Below are 19,241 nucleotides of genomic sequence, written 5' to 3'. Positions count from 1 at the left end.
ATGTTTTCTTTTCTCACAGAGTTAGTTCCATCAAGGCGCAGCACCCGGGGGGGTGGCGGAGGGTAGAAAAGGGAATTGACTCGGAGAGCACGAAATGGTGTTTGCAGGGAGCATCTTGTGATATTGTAATATTTACTGTTAGCTCCTCAGGCTACACGACACGCATGGCTGTCGCCAGCCAAGGGAAGGCTCTGAAGAGAGGCACATCTGGTGCAGCTCCCCCACCTCCTTCACCCATCTTCATCTCTCTCTCGCTCTCTCTATAGCTCTCTTATGAGCGTGCTCTCCCAAAGCCTAAAACCTCTAAACCCTGTGAAGCCTCTCTGCTTCGTCCTGGACCCGGTCAGTAGCTGTCTGAATAGATCAGCGCCAAAGCCACTGAACTTGGTGTGATGGATGCGTGACACTGCAAGCAGGAGGCCCTCGGCTTAGTTTGAGGAGGGTCATGTCGTTCCCCTGGTCCAAACGCATGACTGAAATGATCTTCTTAGTAAAACTTTGGATATGGAAATGTGAGGCAAATGCCAGCAATGCAGCAAATCTGTGGAGTGTCTCAAAAAAAAGCTGAAAACAGGTATTGAAACATTAACCAGTGTAAAATATCAGGGATAGTAAAATATTAAGCATCAACTAGGTTATTATACAAGTAACCAACATATTGGGGGAAAAGCGTTTAAAAGGTTAAAGCAATATTTAAGACACTGTCAGATGAATTTTGGACTCATGTTGACATGTTGAATTTTCATGGTTACATTGCCTCTGCTGTTACTTGTCACATTTGAATGGGTCACTCATTGCACACCACACACCCCTGTGTCCAAGCATGACCCACCCACTGCCACCCCATCTTCCTTCTAGCTGGCCAATTACGACCCAAGATCTCTGCTCTGTCAGCACCCAGGAGATGCTGACTTCTCCCGCCGTCTCCAACTCACAATGCAATTAACTTTGTAATTGCATTTGTTTTGGGGGGAAGAGGGGGTGCGACTGTGGAAACTGTCCCTCCTCCACCCTGCACATGCTCTGTTAGCCTTAAGAGGATGCTGCAGTATCCCTGTAATATTCTTCGTTAGGTTTCCCTGCCTCTCGGTACGCCTTTGGGTGGCTTTCGAAACTTCATATAACTCTTTCTCTTACACTCCTTTTGCTCAACTCACATGTAGCAGTCAAGCAATTCATTTTTAACTACGTCAACTTGTTCCAGCCCTTTCTTATCGTTCCTTTAACCTCTCACCAAAAGCCTTGACCATATTATCATATTACCTTATTAAATACTCTTCGTATAATAATACAATAAGGCACTCTGTTTCGCCTTTATAAGAGAGTGCAGAGTCAGCCAGCTGTTATTGACTGACAATAAGGGATTTCATGAAAGGACCCTTAGGCGAGTAATAAAACATTATCTATAGGCTTGAGGTGCATTGTGCGAGATATTCACCTTCACCGGATTAAAGATGTAAGGAAAATGGGAGGGTGTCGGTGTATATTTGTTGCGTTTGAATCCCCCTGCTTGTCTAATTCTCTTTTGCAGCCGTGGAATGCACAAAGTGCTTCAGCGTTCGCGCTTTCTGCCGCTCGGCCGATTGACACCGACTTTGAAGAAAATACCGGCGTTTTGCTCCTGTTTAATTGAAATGCAAACTACATCTGTGGCCGGGCCGGAGAATTGGCAATATTCTTTTTTTTCTCTCTCTTTTTTTTTTTTGCTGTGAGGATGATAAAGGCTTCCTCTATTTCTGTGGCTATCGACTTGGTCATGTGTGTAATTGCTTCATGCAGCTTCAGCCCCTCAAATGCACCAATGTAAATATTAAAGAGAGCGGGCTTAATAAAATGCTCTTCAAACAATACCGGACCAATCTTCAAGTCGGTCCAGCTGCACATGGAGGAGGGCGGGTGGTCTAGCAAGATGGAAGCAGTTACATGGCGAGAGAGAGACAGAAACAAGGAAAGAGCGAGGAGAGAGGGAGATGAAGGCAAGCCAAGGAGTGGACGGAGCTTGAGGAAGGAGGGAAAACAGAGCGGGATGAAGGTGGAGCCTATAGATCAGTCCGACTTTTTAATGGTATTGATTGGCCTGCCGGGGCACGGTGCATCAGATGAAGGCCAACGTCCCTCTATCACCTTGACCTTGGACTGCTAGCAGCCCAGTGACCTTTGACCCCTGTGATCTTAATGCGAAGACGGTGCGAGGGAGAGCTAGCCACCCCCCACCCACCACAAGTCCCCCCCCCCGCCCCCCTCACCCATTTGCTTCGTCTCCTTCCAAATGAGAATTGACTTTCCTCCCCTTGGATGCTGGAAATGTGGGTTAAAGTATGTCAATAATGTTTCACAAGAACAATTTCTCCCCAGAACAGTCCGAGCTGGAACGTTTTGACATTTGGCGGCGGCAGGGGGGGGTTCGGGTGTGGGGGGGGTTCCCGCTCCACCAAGGCACTTGAAGGGAGTTGTTGGCCGCTAACTGCACGGACGTATCGATCGGGGCGCTTAAATTGCGCGCGCACACACTCCGAAGTGCATTGAGATTCAGGCACAGGGCATGCGGAGTGCAGGCAGCACTAGCGCTGTTCTAATGGTAATTGCTTTCGATCCTCACTCGCGCATCCATGATTTACTGCCTCCTCCTGACGAATGGGTGGACACAAAATATTTTGGAAAGAAAAATGTATCATGATCCTTTTTTAGTTTTTTTTCCAAAAAGAAGACCCTGTCTTTTGGTCGCGCCTCTGCTGGCCGAAAGCCGACTGTGCCTCGAGGAGGGATTAATTAATATTGCAAAGCAGAAAAGCAGTGGCTAAGTGTGGTAGTGGGTCATTAGGAGAGAGGACGCTCGTCTTTGTCCTGGCTCACTTCATCAGTGTTGGATGGACTGACTGGATGTGTGTGTGCTCGTAGAGTCCTCGGCACCATTACGGCAAATGGATTGCGGACGGGATTGCATGTCCCTCACTGAAACAGTCAGGTGCCATCAATTTCCGCCAAACACATTATTCAGGAGTGTCTCTAGCACAACTCAGGACTTCTAACAAAGACACAGGCTTTGATTGAGCTGATTACTGTTGTAGCTCATCAGTGGCCAGACCTTTGTTGCTGCCTTGTTAGGGCAAAGTACCCTGCATTGACCAGTGCTGAGGGAAGGGGTGGGTGCAGTGACCTTGTCAAGGTCAAAATCTAGATCTAGTTCCAAGAGTTGGAATAAAACATGCTTTATTGGGTTTGTAACCCTGGTCGTCTTCAATTTTGTGGTTCTGCTTAAACCAGTTCTTTGGTGTCATCTTCAGGAAAGCGTCTTCTGGAGAACCTGCAACAAGAGAGGGAGATTGGAGGAACAGAGGGAGGCAAGGGAGAGTAGGAAGAGGGAGCAGAACATTATTCAGCAGCAACTTTAACTCGGCATTACGGTAAGCAAAATGGGTTTTACGCAACAGTCCCATTGAAGAACCACTACATAAAGAACCTTTCAACAGAGGTTTCGACAAAGCTTTGTTGAAAAGTACTTTAAAGAACAAAAGTGGTTCTTCGGCGGTGCTGCTCCAAAAACCTTTTTTGGTACCTTTATTTTTAACACTGTCAAGCTAAAATTGTTGCTGGCGTGTCTATGGTTGCTCAGTAAATAGGATTCTTCTGCTTCTTTTCCTTCTCGTCCCCATTCCTATATTCTCTCTCTCTTGCGGCAGGTTCTCCGCCGCAGTTCATTAAGGGAGATTTGAATCTGCCTGTGCCGAAGCAGCTGTTTGTATCTGCTTTCCCTGCAACCTGCCGATGGTAATCCTGTTTACACTGCCTGCAAAACAACTAGTGGAGTCGTCCTGCCCATCGTCCTGTCAATAATCCAAACCCTGGCCTGCAATTTACGTCTCCATGCTCACACAGAACAAAGCAAAAGGGTGTTTTAGTATTGATTCCCCAGTGATTTATATTTTTGTGATATGTTTTGGGCCTATTTGCTTGACTCGTTCAGCAATATCTGTAAATGTACTTAGGCACAGTGATTAAATGGGAACTACTGGAAGGTAAGCAATGCAACCACAGCCTTGTTCCAGTTCATAGCATACCTTTAAGAATGGTTTCATTGGTAACTCTTGGTAAATCAGTGTAGTAGAGCATTACAATACACCTGTTATTCTTATTGTTAATGGAATAACCTTTAACCCTCTTGGTGCTTGAATGGAGCACTGAATACATTGATGAAGTAAAAACCTGTTTTTTGTTGAAAATGAGGGGCTGGATGTTTATGTTCTTAACTAGAACCAGGCTGGTCATCTAGCTAACAGGCTAAAAGAGCAGCCTAAACAGCTCCATCATTGATATCACAGGCTTGAATTAAGATACTTACGGGATGATTAACTGTAAAACAGCAGTAAAAAAAATCTTGAAAATTGTCACTTGAACCGAATACTCGCTTGAAATGTTTGTGTTTCAATCAGGAGAAGTGTCAATCCCAGACTAAATCCCAAATGGCTCTGTATTCCCTGCTAGTTATGAAAGTTTAGAAATTCTAGCAACTTCCGCCAAATCATTTGTCATGCATCATTTATCATGAGTGGATGTGTCACAAATGATTATTTCTAAGCTGTATTTTGCACTGTTGGGTTGCAGGATCCAGTATTTAAATTCCTACGTAATGCACTGTGTAGAGAGCTGGGAGCCGTTTGAGGTTCAGCCCCAGCGTGAGAAGAATGGAGCTGCTGGATTGGTGCTAAATATGATGGTAATAATTTGTTGACCACAAAGTACTTACAAAGCGAAAGATTTAGCATTGAACAGTGCTGTGATGTCGTATGTTCATTTCTATAAAACAAAAATGAAAAAAAATCATGAAGTGACCCCAATATAAAGTGATGGCTGACTGAACGTTCTCCTCATGGTCCAGGGCTACTTGGCAACGATACCATACTCTAAAGGAACTACATTTCTCTGTGAAATACCTGTGTAACGTCACAGGACCACTCAGACGCTCGCGGATAAAAAAGGCAAAAAAGGCTTTTCTGTTAGAATCGTCAACCAAAATCATTGTCAGGAAACAGGCACAGGTCAAATCCAGTAAGGGCAGCAAGTAAAGACAGACAAACATAACAACAGGCAAAAAATAATCCAAAAAGGATCAGGCAAAAACGGGTAAGTCAGAATACAGAAGATCAGTCAAAACCAGGAAACACAGTATATAAACGCTCAGTGGCTCAAGAAATAAGCAATACCTTGCAATGAACTATTCTAAAAGCCCAGGCTTTATACCACAACTAATGAGAGGTCAACAGATTAGTATTCAGGTAAGAGGTCTGTGGTTGGAGCATGCTGGAGGGTCAGGAGTCATGTGATCTCCTAGAGGATTCTGGGAGTTGGAGTCCATGGAAACCTCTGAGCCAGAGAGATGCGTGACAAGTTGTTTATGTAGATTATTATTATTAATAGCTTACATTGTGTTGTAAGTAATTGTGTATTTTATCATATTTTATGATTGCTTCTGTTTTATATGACCGTTCACATGATACATTTGCAGTAACACACGGCCTCTCATGGCTTATTGCTTTAATAAGCAGTTAATTATCAGCTATCAGCTTCATTGGCATTATAAGATCCACCCGTACTAAAGCGCTACCACCTTTGCGTTCATATCAACTGTCTGAAAGTGCCACCTGTTACCATTTCACAACAAACAGTTCAGTAGTGATGGTTCATTGTCACATTAAGATATATTCAAGTTTAGAACACTTTTCTGCCGCTGTTTAGGATTAGATGTAATGGACTGGTACTTCATCAGTGATATACTAGTAGTTGGTCTAACACTGCTGGGTTTCCTGTATAGCTGCACTGCTATATTGACTCAAATCTGCCATTGATATTGCATTGGTGCTGCTAGAGGATTTGGCCCGGTATTTGCTGGGAGCTGAACCAGTGCTCCTCAAACAAAACTACACACATATGCAGATTTTAAGCCACTCCATGCTGCTCCAGAGATCAGGCTTTTCATCGCGGTTGCCAGGTGAACTGACACCCTCACACCCATTCCGTCGGTGTAAATACGTGTTTGTGCAAAGTGGGTCTCGCTGAGAATTGATTAACTGGACTCCGTCCAAGAGTTTATCCTGTTAATGTGTTCATCAAGCACCAAGCAGTCGCGGGGCATGGATCATTGTCAGCCTCAAGCTGATGCAAAAATGCCATTTGAAGCGCTGCATCTAATGGACCGTCCGTCCTGGCGAGGAGGAAAGAGGGTTTGAGGACTGTTTCATGCCTCTTGAATGGTCCTTTGATTAATGGGCATTGCTATAGTCACTCTGAATAAATAAACAATACACATCTAGTGGTTGGAAACTTCATCCATAACATCAACATCATGGAAGGGAGCGGGGGTGGGTGGGGAAGTGGGGGGTGTCCTCTTCACTGTCCCGTTCTGGGTTAGCCCTACTTTTCACATGTGAGCTAGAGTGGTTTTAGAGTTTTGGTGTCAGGATGTTGGGTCAATCCTCAGCTTCCTGTGAACAGCCTTTAACACCAAGTCCCCACCCCTCACTACACCCCCCCCCAATCCCCCCCCTGCCTCCCACACCCCACAGCCTGATGCCCAGCTCTTCTGGAGGATGGTTAACGTTAGCCCCATCCGGACTCCCAGCTATATGCAAGATGATTATACCTTCATAATGAAGTCATTTTCATTTTTTTGAGCTCGGTTGGCCTTCCTCCAGGTACTCTCAGATGGTTACCAGATGTCTAGATATTTCTCCAAAGACCCTCGCTGCTTCTCATTTAATACTGAAGAATGTTTTCTTGCTTCTCAGAAGTTAATCCTCGAAGTTTAGAGACACGTATTTATGAAAACGTGCAAAAAACACTCAAAACAGAGGTAGAACATGTATTTATTTAGCTTAGAAATGATAAAGAAGCTAATTCATCTGAGGATTTATTTGTCTACTTCATTAGGGTGTAAAAAGGATATTTTTATACAAAATCTAAAGAAATGACAAACTCAAATAGATTATTTATTCATTATTAATTTAATTCATTCAGAATAAAAGTCGTTTTTTTTTTTACTAAATTTTGTTTTAATTTTTATTTATAAGTTCATATTTACTACTTTTTTTAGAGCCCGAGTCTGTATTTTATTTATTTAAACAGCCAGACACAGCAAAAATAATTAGGAAGAGAAATGGGACTTGTTATTTATTCAACAAAGTATTTATTAATTTAGAGGAAAATTCTTTATTTAAAATAATATTTATTTTAAATAAATGATTTATTTATTTATCACAGTAAAACCAAAATAAATTACAGCAAAACTAAATAAAATAAGAATAGAAAAGGTTTATTTATTTATTTATATATATATTTATATAAAAGGGCCTTTGCTTTTTAAACAATTGAAGTGAATAAAACTTCTATCTATCTATCTATCTATCTATCTATCTATCTATCTATCTATCTATCTATCTATCTATCTATCCCTACAATGAAAAGAAAATAAGAATAGAAAGTTCTTATTTATTTATTTATTTACATATTTGGATAATTGCTTTTTAAGCAATTAAAGTGATTAAATAGAATAGATTAAGTTTAAATCTATCTATCTATCTATCTATCTATCTATCTATCTATCTATCTATCTATCTATCTATCTATCCATTTGTTAATATAGGATAAAGTCCTTGTCTCTGTACGTCTTTATGTGACTCCCTCATTAAGTTCTGTACAGGGCTGGCCAGACACTTTAGCAGTGAGAGTAAGCGGGAGGGATTTTGCTCGGCTGAAGCAGCAAGTGTATTAGCAAGAGGTCCAGAGAGCAGAGAAAGCACTGAAATATTTATGGCGGTTTGATTTGGATCTCTCCCCAAGGATGAAGCACTGAAAACATGCAATCTGCGAATGGCCAGAGGCGATGTGGTGAGGAGGTCAGACCTATAGGTTTTTCTTTACATGAAAACAACTCGTCGGAGGGGAGAAGACACAGCGAGGGAGAAGAAATATATTCTCCACCTGGGAGCAACGTCTCTCGGCTTCGGAGAGTTATAGATCTGCTCCCTTTCCAGCTTTTCTTCCCCTTTCTTTTTCTGTTGCTCCAGACAGCTTTCCTCATTTTCCTTGGATCAAAAATCCATTTTGGATCATCCATTCAAAATTAAATCTGGCAGGTGCTTGTATACACAACAAACTCAATTTGCCGTCTCGGTTTTGAGGTCTTTTCACTCCGTGTGTCAGCGGCTAACATCAAAAATCAGCTGCTTTATTTTTAACGGCGTTGCAGAAAGCTTTTGTTAGGTCAGGAGCTCCGTACTCATCCCGCCAGCCTGCTCCCTTTGGTTTATAATGGCTTTCACTGTTAATGTAGTTTCTACTGCTGGAAATTTTAGTCAACTGAACTGAATCCAATGACGGGTTAAACGATCATTAGCACTGGTTCTAGATAATCATTGATCTCTTTCTAACATCAGTTACTGGGTTTTATTGATCTAAATACTTCGGTCTAATGACACGGTCATATTCATATTCGTCATATAGGCTCTAATAACTGTGCAGTTACATGTGAACAACATATGTAACAACATTGTAACTACTAATGATGTAGCCAGTCTTACAGATGGATTAGAGAAGGAGACCTCATGCAATTACACATCGTATCTTATATTATGTATCTTAAAAGTTGTAACAGCCTGTTCTCTCTCATGTAATTACACAAGTGTAATAACATGCATGTAATTATATTTGTCATCAGACTGGAACGGCAGTTTTGTCCAGCAGTAAAAGTGTGTAATAACATACATTAAGACATTTCTTACACTGTATCTGCCAGCTAATTTACACAGTACTGTGTGAAAGTTTTAGGCATCTAAGCAAATTTTTAAACAGTTTCTCTCAGCAGTGACTTTATTATAATGTATACTGTGATAAAGTCGTATTCATAATTCAAATAAACAGAAAAACAATAAACAGTAACAAGAATTTCTAGGGTCCATATTTTTCCTGGACACCTTCACAGCTGCCACAGAGACTCGTTAATATCATCAATGACATCATGAGCTCAATTTACTGAGCTCTGATTGGTCAAACCAGGAGCTGCTTATACTGGAATTCCTCAAGGAGAGGCTTGGAAATGGTTTATATATATATATATATATATATCTATATATCTATATCTCGCTGCTGTCGCAACATCTCCATTTTTCTGTTTTTGACATAATTTGAAAATGCCTATTACCCTTTACATTGTATATGAATTTCATGATGAATGGCCCAAAACAAATGGCCCAAAATGACTTGGAAAAAAGTCTGGTTCCATTGACTTACATTAAAGGTAAAGTGGGTTTTTTCCTTCTCCTGTAAAGTTAGCATTATGGAGATATGAGGTTTTCTTCTGACACCAGCAATATATGTAAACAAATCATTAATTCATTTTCTATAAATTTAGTTTATTCAAATATGAGCACTTTTCTTAGCAAATAAACACAAACTACACAAATAAATAGATTTTGAAAATGTGTCTTGGGTGCCCAAGACTTTTTCACAGTACTGTAGCTGGCATTTATGTTGCTAATGCTGAGACGCTGTAATCAGTTTCAGCTTTAAACTGTTCTGTATGTATAAGAGACAGAACAACAGATGCTGCCTTATTTTAAAGTGGATCTTTTATTAGATTAAATGTGTTGGATTTTCCCAAAAGCAATGTGTATTATAAAATTCCTTTATTACCCAGTACTTACACATCAATTACACAGGAGCTGTCCACTTACTTTAATGTGTAACTTTAACACTGCAGTACAGGAAAGTTCCTGTGTAGGAGATGTGCAATTACATAGGCTGCACTTCTGTAATCCATCTGTAACAGTGACTACAACATCAGTGGTTACAGTTATTAGAGACATTCAATATAAAGTAGGACTCATAATTCGTATTGCTTTTGCTGCATTATTGTTTTGATATCTGGTGTCAACCAGAGGAGGATGGGTCCCATTTTGAGTCATGGTTCCTCTCCAGCTTTCTTCTTCTGGCATTGAGGGGGGTGTACCAGGCACGGCCTACCGGGATAAGGCCCTGGGGTTGTCCTAGGACCTGCTGGAGGGATTACATCTCCAAGTTGGCCTGGGAGCGGCTTGGGGTCCCCGGGAATGAGCTGGAGGAAGTTGCAGGGAACAGGGTCATCTGGGATTCTCTGCTCTCCCACCTGCTACCGTGACCCTGTCTGAACTAAGCGGTTGATGATGATGATGATGATGATGATGATGATGGATATTTTGAAAAATACTTTTTAATATTCAAATCCATGTTGTGTATATTAGTGTAAAAAAGGCAGAAATTGTTAATTAACTTGTTAATCTGATTAACCCCTTGTACACTGTTAGAAATGAAGGTTCTGTGCAGGTATTTCTTGTTCATTATTTCTGGCAGGTATAAAAAGTATAAATGTTCCCTCAAAGCTCCAGCAGTGGTTTTAAGGTCTGATTGTGAAGCTTAAATCAGTTCATCCAGGTGAAAAGTTGGTATTTGTATCTTTTCCTAACCGATTGTTTTAAAACAGAGCAGTAGAATAAAAGCCTGGAGGCGAGGCGAGGCGGGGTGTGTGGAGTCAGTCCAGCTTAGAACACATCATTTCAGTGGATTAGTGTTCAGTCATGTTCCCTGACTAAAGGTACTGAGATGGAGCCTTGAGGGTCCCACCCCAGTGATAAGAGGGGGAGTTTACTACCTTTATTTCTGAGAGTGAATGGCCAGGGCCTGTCAGTGGGCCCAAAGGTTTATTACACACTTCTATATCCTAAGAACAGCTCCAGTTTCTACTGAAGTCTCATTGTTACTGACTAGCACACCTTGGCATGTAATGAGCCTGGGATTTTAAGTGGTTAATAAAGTAGTAATGAGCCAGTTAATTACAAACTATAATACAATACTGGCTTGACAAGGTTTAATAAGAGCATTAAAAGTTAAAAGACTCAATTCAGCCTTGTTACAGTGTAATAACATAGTAATAAGCTGTAAGTTAACGATGATTGACTTCAAAAGGCTTAATAAGGACATAATTATTGACTCCTAAAATATTGGATGATATTTTGCCCTACAACACCCTGCGAAGGTTCAAATCAAATCAAGTCACGTCATTTACACAAGCGGAAAGTGAGTGGAAAACTCCCCCTTATAGAATTAAATACAAAGAATATATAAATATCTAAGAAGTAAAAGATTATATATATATATATATATATATATATATATATATATATATATATATATATATATATATATATATATATATATATATATACATACAGCAACACTGAATATACACATATACACAATATACACTAATATTGCACTATTACAGTTGTACAGTAATAAGTTATGAAATAAGACCATGAAATGTGCTGCTGTACACATTCCATATGTGCAGATAGTTTGAGGTAGATAATAAATTAGATGCACAGGTGATAAAATACTGATATAGAATCATCCATATGGCGAGAAGATGCACAAGATGTCAATCAGTATGTATGAGCGCAGATTTAGATTGAAGGTGCAGTGAGATGAGCGAGTCTGTTGGTGTGGATGAGGTCTAGATTGTCCATGGAGATGATGACTCAAGGTTCCGGTCATGGTTTTGGCACCCTGATTAAATAACATGTTTTATTGACTTTCTAAGTGAGAATAAGTGAACACACCCTCTACAGAGATCACACATCTGCACAGTATTATGCACAATTACTGTTTATTAGCTGCGTTTAACATACTGTGAGAAAAAGTGTGGCTGATGCAAAAGTTATCGCATAATTTATATTTTTTGGTGAAGTTTTCATACTTAAGTTCATTGAAGAGTAGGTGCTAACTGATAGAAATAAAATATCTAAAATACATTTGGTGAATATTTTTAAAAAGTTTTAAAATCTATATTGCGTGTTGTTGTGAAATAACATTAACTGTCGACTAAGTTCTTGACCTGCTTAATAATAGTAATAAAGAACTAATTAACTACTAGCTAATGGGCTGACCAGGCTTAATAAAAGTATTAGAAGTGCTCTGGAACAGGCTTAATTCAGCCCAATTACTGCTTAACAAAGTAGTAATAAGAAGCCAGTTAATCAGTTGTAATTGGCTTGATAAGTTTCCATATATTGACTTCATGAAGGCATAACAATGCACTCCTAAATGTTGTGCAAAGTTTGAATGTATACTACACAAATGCCAGTGCTACTTTCACTGTAGTAATTGCTTAATAATGTAATGATAAGCAGTTTAATTAATTTAATTAAGTAATTTAATAAGTGCCCTACAAGGGCATTATAATGTCCCTCTGTGCTGAATTAATACTGGTAACTCAGCTGCTTGTATGACATACTTATGCAGATTTTACTGTTGCCTATTGTTGCCTGGTTACATGTTGGACTGCACTGAAATGCCCATTTAAAATAATTGCACAACTAAAAATGCTCTTCTCATTGGTAGGTAGGCCTTCAGATACAAGCTGATCATTCTGAATCTCGTGTTCGGCGACTTGAACCTAGAGCCTCCCATGACGACTCCTGCCAAGAGAGACAAGCCTGTGTCTCTCATTTCCCCCTGGTTACACAGCCAATGAGGCCAGAAACACAGCGAGAGGAGCCGAGCCCTCAAGAGCGGCTGATGGAAAACACTCCATCCCACCAAAGGCATCCTTCAGGGGAAGGCTGGGATATGCCTGGTTACGCTTCTGTCAGTTTTACTATCGCAGCTGCAAGTGTCTGAGAATCATACAGTCTTATTGGGTGCCAGAATGGATTCTCTATAGCACTAAATCATAAACCTGAAACCCCACTGAAAACTACAGTTGAGACACTAAGCATAGTTAATACAGCACCACTGTGCCCAAACCATGGGTTCAAATAGACCCTAACAAACCTTAATGCCTTGAAATCCCTGGCTTATTACATACTGAGACGTATTATTCAGTAACTACAGGGACTTCAATGCAACCTGGCTGAGTCGGGTCAAAACCTTGTATCTCCAAAATGGGAACTTTACAGGAGAAGGAAAAAACCTACTTTACTTTTAATGTAAGTCAATGGAACCAGAATTTTTTCCAAACAGTTTTGGGCCATTTCTGTTGGTCTGTTCATCAAGAAATTTATAAACAATGTAAAAAGTAACAGGTATTTTCAAATGACGTCAAAAACTGAAAATCGACAAAAATGGAGATACAAGGATTTGTTCCGACAGCAGCGATATATACAGTGTGTATGACAGCTTTGGCCCATCGGTAGGCCCTGGCCTTTTAAAGGGTTTAAGGGAAATCTGAGTGAATTTTTCAACATTTCTGCATAATTCAGTCGATATACTGTACAAACGAAGTCATTCAGAGTAGTTTGAAATAAATGTTTCACAGTGGACAAACTTAATGACTCTGATGTCTTTACAGTGTTGGTGATGGGAACCAGGGGTCATGAGGTCTACAACACAGATATAGCCATTTTATTTACTATCCATAACCACCGGTGAACGTACACGTCGAGTTTTTAAATGCAATTTTGACAATGAGATCAGTCCACCAACCAAAAATATGCAGCCAACAGTGCCCTGTAGGCAGCGTCCTGATGAAGGACTAGAGGAGGACCAACACAAACTGCAGCAGCAGATGAGCTATTGTCACTGACTTTACATCTACAAGGTAGGAGCATCTAATAGAGTGGACAGTGAGTGAAACGTGGAAACAAGGAGGTGGTCATATGTTATGCCTACTCAGTGCATATATATATATGAATATATATATATATATCGCTGTTGCTGGAGGAAAACCCCACAGCTCCATTTTTGGCGTTTTCCAGTTTTTTCATCTCTCATTAAGAGTAGAGGAGTGAGTGTCTGAGCTCACATGCAAAGATTTTTGCCAATCGGATTGAAAACAATCAGATTACAGATTCAGACTGAGGTGTTTATGCTCACTCTGCTCAACAATCTGATGGAAATCTTCATATGTAGAACGTTCCTTCACATGTAAAGGAAGTGGCGAGAGGAAGACGTCGTGCTCTGAGACACAGAAGCTGGACGTCCGTCCCACCGCCGTCTTTTAAAGCTCAGAGCATGAACTCCGTCTCCTCTGCAGACCAGTTTCTGCTCCGCCGCGTTGACCGGTATAAACCTTTCGTTATGACGTGCCGCGCATGCGCAGAACGTACTTACACATTCCGATAGGGAATGTAATCGGATTCAGGCATTTACACGGATATATTCTTCTATTTAACAGATTATTTAGAGGATTACCTCTAGAGGATGGCCTCAATCGGACTAGACTATCCCGATTGAAGTGTTTACATGGACGTATTCCATTCTGATTGAGCTGTTAGTTGGATTATTAACAGATTATTAGGCTGCATGTAAACGTTTACATGCTGTTTACAGTGCTGTGGTATGACACTACATGTCTTTAATGAAGTCCAACTTTTGCGCAGGACTGAAGTCCTATAGGCTTTGACTTAATAATCAAAGTTTTATGTAGTTTTTATTTTCTTTTGTTACACACATCTGATCTGAGACACAGTAGGATGTGACTACATGTCTTATATTTGAGGCTACAGCTCCCTAATCTATTACAAATCCAATTCTGTGTTTTGGGTCAGTATTACTGTCCAGTATGTGAGAGAATAAAACTCCCTTACGGTTTTCTCAGCAGTTTTTAACAGAAGTACATTTAGCATAAAATGTGTTCACCATTTTAATTGTAACATTTCACTTAAAAATCCTTTTTTTCTATAACATTTACACAGATTTTTAAAAAATGCGATTAACTATAACTATATGAAATTCTGAGATTAATCGCAATAAAATTTAAAAATCGTTTGAGAGGCCTAATATATATATATATATATATATATATATATATATATATATATATATATATATATATATATATATACACACACACACACACACACACACACACACACACACACACAGCCATCATAAAACAATGTTTCAGCCATTAGGCAGCACATTCCAACCCATTTCATGTCATTTCTGTGAGTGAGCTTTCAGAAACATTAAACTCTTCAGACATCTGGTTCCCATCCCCACCGCTGTGAATGATGCTAAATTGGTTTCTCTAGAATGGAGCATTTCACATCAAAACACTCAGAATGATGTTGTTTACATCTTGATCATTTATCTTTCCAGAAATTTTGGAAAATGGGTGGAATTCTCCTTCTGATACAACGCTTGAACTACTGTTACATGCTTAGCGCAGATAAATTATTTTGAATACATTTGTGTCCGTTCTGGAGACGAAACAACGTGTGATGTGATTATGATCCCAACAATTACCCGGCAAAACCCAGACGTAATCGATAGGCCATCAGACAACAGGTCAGAGTGTCAGGGGTCAAGTGTCAGAGGTCAGCGCTGTTGTGGTCTGGTTGGCATGCGTGTGTGTGTGTGTGTGTGTGTGTGTGTGTGTGTGTGTGTGTGTGTGTGTTTGGGTTAAGCGAGAGAGATGATGCTGATTCAGAGCTCAGACAAATATCAGTCTGAACACAGAGCACAATAAGATACAGCTTTGAATAGATTATGTGTCCCATAAGGGCTGTGCTAGCATCTATTGATTGGGTTACTGCAGCGCTGTAGCCCAGAGCGAGGGCCCTTTAAATGATTCGACGTGCAGTTTTTCTTTCCTTTCCTGTTTTTTTGTTTTTTTTAATGATATAGTTAAGCTCAAATGTACAATAATACCTTACAACATCATCTGGAGCACTAAAGGGTAAACAATGAAATTGCGATTTTCCTTTTGGGGCTTATTAGGAGTCGGGCTAAGCTGGACTGGACTTGATTGCTTCTTGATTATCCGTTTACAGCAGCACAACTGGAGCCACGCTGATGTACATGAAGCGATTAAGTCGGAAGGTTTAGAATCTAAAACAGAAGGTACACTACTGTTGGAAAGCGTGGAATCACTAGTGATATTGATTAGTTTCGGCTATTACATTAAATGGACAAAACCTTGTATCGCTATTTTTTTACCTTTTTTCCTTTTTTCACAAAAATTATACCATGTGAAAATTTCATGACGAACAGACAGAAATAGAACAGAAAGGCTCCAAAGTGACTTGGAACACAATCTGTTTGCATCAACATCTATTAAAAGTTAACAATGTTTTTCCTTCTCCTGTAAAGGGACCATTTTGGAGCGATGATGTACATTAATTTAACAATAGTAAGTTGCAGGGAGGGATCTTGTACCTATGGTGTAGCATGACACAGGCAGCGGCCCTTATGGCCCGAAAAAAGTCCTTAGCCACAGGGTGTGGTGTACACAGGCTACAATACGCCATCCCAAGCCAGCCCAAGCAGCTTCATAAATGCGGTGTAGCGTCACTTAGGCAGTCAACCCAGGAAGTCTACTATACAGCAGTAATCAAGAAGCTGGCCCAGACAGCCAGGTAGTTGTGATATAACACTGAACAAGTCAGTGGCCCAGGCAGCCACATAGCCAGGATGTAGCACTGACCAAGTGGCTGGTTACAGGCAGCCACATAGTTGCTGCAATGTAACATTGAAGAAGCGGCTGGCCCAGGTGGCCACATATCTGCCATGTAAGGTTGAACAAGCGGCTGGCCCAGGCGGCCACATGGCTGCGATGTAACCTTGAACAAGCGGCTGGCCCAGGCGGCCACATACCTGCCATGTAACGTTGAAGAAGCGGCTGGCCCAGGCGGCCACATGGCTGCGATGTAACCTTGAACAAGTGGCTGGCCCAGGAGGCCACATAGCTGCGATGTAACGTTGAGCAAGCGGCTGGCCCAGGTGGCCACATACCTGCCATGTAAGGTTGAACAAGCAGCTGGCCCAGGCGACCACTAAGCTGCGATGTAACGTTGAACAAACAGCTGGCCCAGGAGGCCACATACCTGCCATGTAACATTGAAGAAGCGGCTGGCCCAGGTGGCCACATACCTGCCATGTAACGTTGAAGAAGCGGCTGGCCCAGGCGGCCACATGGCTGCGATGTAACGTTGAACAAGCGGCTGGCCCAGGCGGCCACATGGCTGCGATGTAACCTTGAACAAGCGGCTGGCCCAGGAGGCCACATAGCTGCAATGTAACGTCGAGCAAGCGGCTGGCCCAGGCGGCTACATACCTGCCATGTAACGTTGAACAAGCGGCTGGCCCAGGAGGCCACATAGCTGCAATGTAACGTCGAGCAAGCGGCTGGCCCAGGTGGCCACATACCTGCCATGTAACGTTGAAGAAGCGGCTGGCCCAGGCGGCCACATGGCTGCGATGTAACGTTGAACAAGCGGCTGGCCCAGGCGGCCACATGGCTGCGATGTAACGTTGAACAAGCGGCTGGCCCAGGACGCCACATACCTGCCATGTAACGTTGAACAAGTGGCTGGCCAAGCCTATAAGTTACATGGCCACTATCTTTGCTAATATCTTGGTGGATATGATGGCAAACTCCTTGGCCTGCGTAGACACAACTGTTCACTCACGTATAATATATGTAACTATAATATAGTACTGGCACCACCAAAATAATTTTATTTATTTAAATTCCTAAATAAAGAGGATACATCAGTGATTCCCAATTCCAGTCTTGGAAACCACTGGTTCTGCACATTATATTTATTTATTGTTTCTACTAACACATCTGCAAAAACTGAAAAGTATCACTGAAAACAGTTCTTCCCAACTCAACAATAATTCCAAACTTTTGACCTGACAAACTACAACTGAGAGCCTTCTACACCAGGGTGCTTTAAAAGGGACTGAATTGGAAACAGTAGTGAGGGTTGCTATGAAGTGTGTCCAGACTGCTCTAAGCTCACCTGTTGGGAGAACGTGTTGGAGTCCGTCAGTCAGGTTGGGTTTATATCCAGCCCATTATGAAATGGCCCTAGTGGAGGCCTCTGAGTCCATTATGAACCCATGAGGAATAATCTTTTAGAGGCATACTGAGCCAAATCCCTCAGTGTGTGCCAGCTAGCTAGCGCTGCTCCCAGGCTGTGCCCCATTGCTCTCCTACCAGCATGTTCTACCATTTGTGCCTCAACCGGCTCTGATCCGTGACCCACCCAGATACGTTGGGGGGGTGTTTGGTGGATCATTTGAGCAAAAGAGCACTACATCATTGGCTTCATCCTGAGCTAGAGCTGCTCTCAGCACCCCCACCCCCACTCCCCGCACCCCCACTTCGTCTCCCAGTGTTTCTATGAAATATGTGCTACTTCCCATTTAAATTAGAAGCTCTTGAACCATGAAGAACACCACAGGTATCCGTGGCTACGGCAGCGGGCCTGCGCCGGGCGAGCCATGCGCCGCAGACACACACGCATCGGCCTGTGACATATTAAACGCAAAGAAAATAAATTGCCTCCTCCCTGATGACTTATGAGCTGTGTCTCCAGACACCCCGCTGCTCATTGGGGAAATTTCCCCTTTTTTGGGGAATGCTTGAGCCATGACTTTTTTTTTTCCACACTTTTCTTCCTCTTCTTTTTTTTCACCATCAGAAGCTAATTGCACATATATTCATGTTTGTAGCCAATCCACAGCTCAAGGGCAATGAACTCTCTCAGGGAGCACTGGAAGATCAGTCTGGATAAAATAAAGCAATGCACCAAGAGAGGTAGCGCATTTCTGTGATTTTACCACAGGTAACGTCTATCAGACACGATGGCACTCATTGATTAAAGTTTTGAACGTGAACTGAGCACACGCAATTTTTCATCAGCAGTTTTGTTAATTTGTCTTTGGTGTATCTGTGTGATCAAACTCTGTGGTTAACAAACCAAATCTTTTGTCACTGTAATCTACAGGGAGATTCACTCGAACGAGTTGAACTGAATTGAATTCAGAATTATCAGCCAACTGTGTTTTGCACACTGTGGAATTAGGCCTCTGCATTTAACCCATCCGTGCAGGGAAACACCCACATACATGCACACTAGTGAACACACACTAGGGGGCAATGAGCGTACTTGCCCGGAGCGGTGGGCAGCCCTATCCACGGCGCCCAGGGAACAACTGGGGGTTAGGTGCCTCGCTCAAGGGCACTTCAGTCATGGATTGTCACCTGAGGGAAACGAACCAGCAACCTTCCGGTCACAGGGCTGGCTCCCTAACTTCCAGCCCAAAAAAGAGGTCCTGAATATTCTGCTGTAACTCCTGTTAGGATGAAGCAATCTGAACCAGAAAAATGCTAGACACTACTTGACATGTGTAATCGATTGCATTACATGCAATGCTGGAAGTGATCTCCGTTTTCTGGGGGATAAGGGGGGTGGGGATATGTG

Source organism: Pygocentrus nattereri, chromosome 30, assembly GCF_015220715.1.
Source record: "Pygocentrus nattereri isolate fPygNat1 chromosome 30, fPygNat1.pri, whole genome shotgun sequence".
Taxonomy (NCBI): Eukaryota; Metazoa; Chordata; class Actinopteri; order Characiformes; family Serrasalmidae; genus Pygocentrus; species Pygocentrus nattereri.
Note: the sequence above shows the minus strand (reverse complement) of the source record.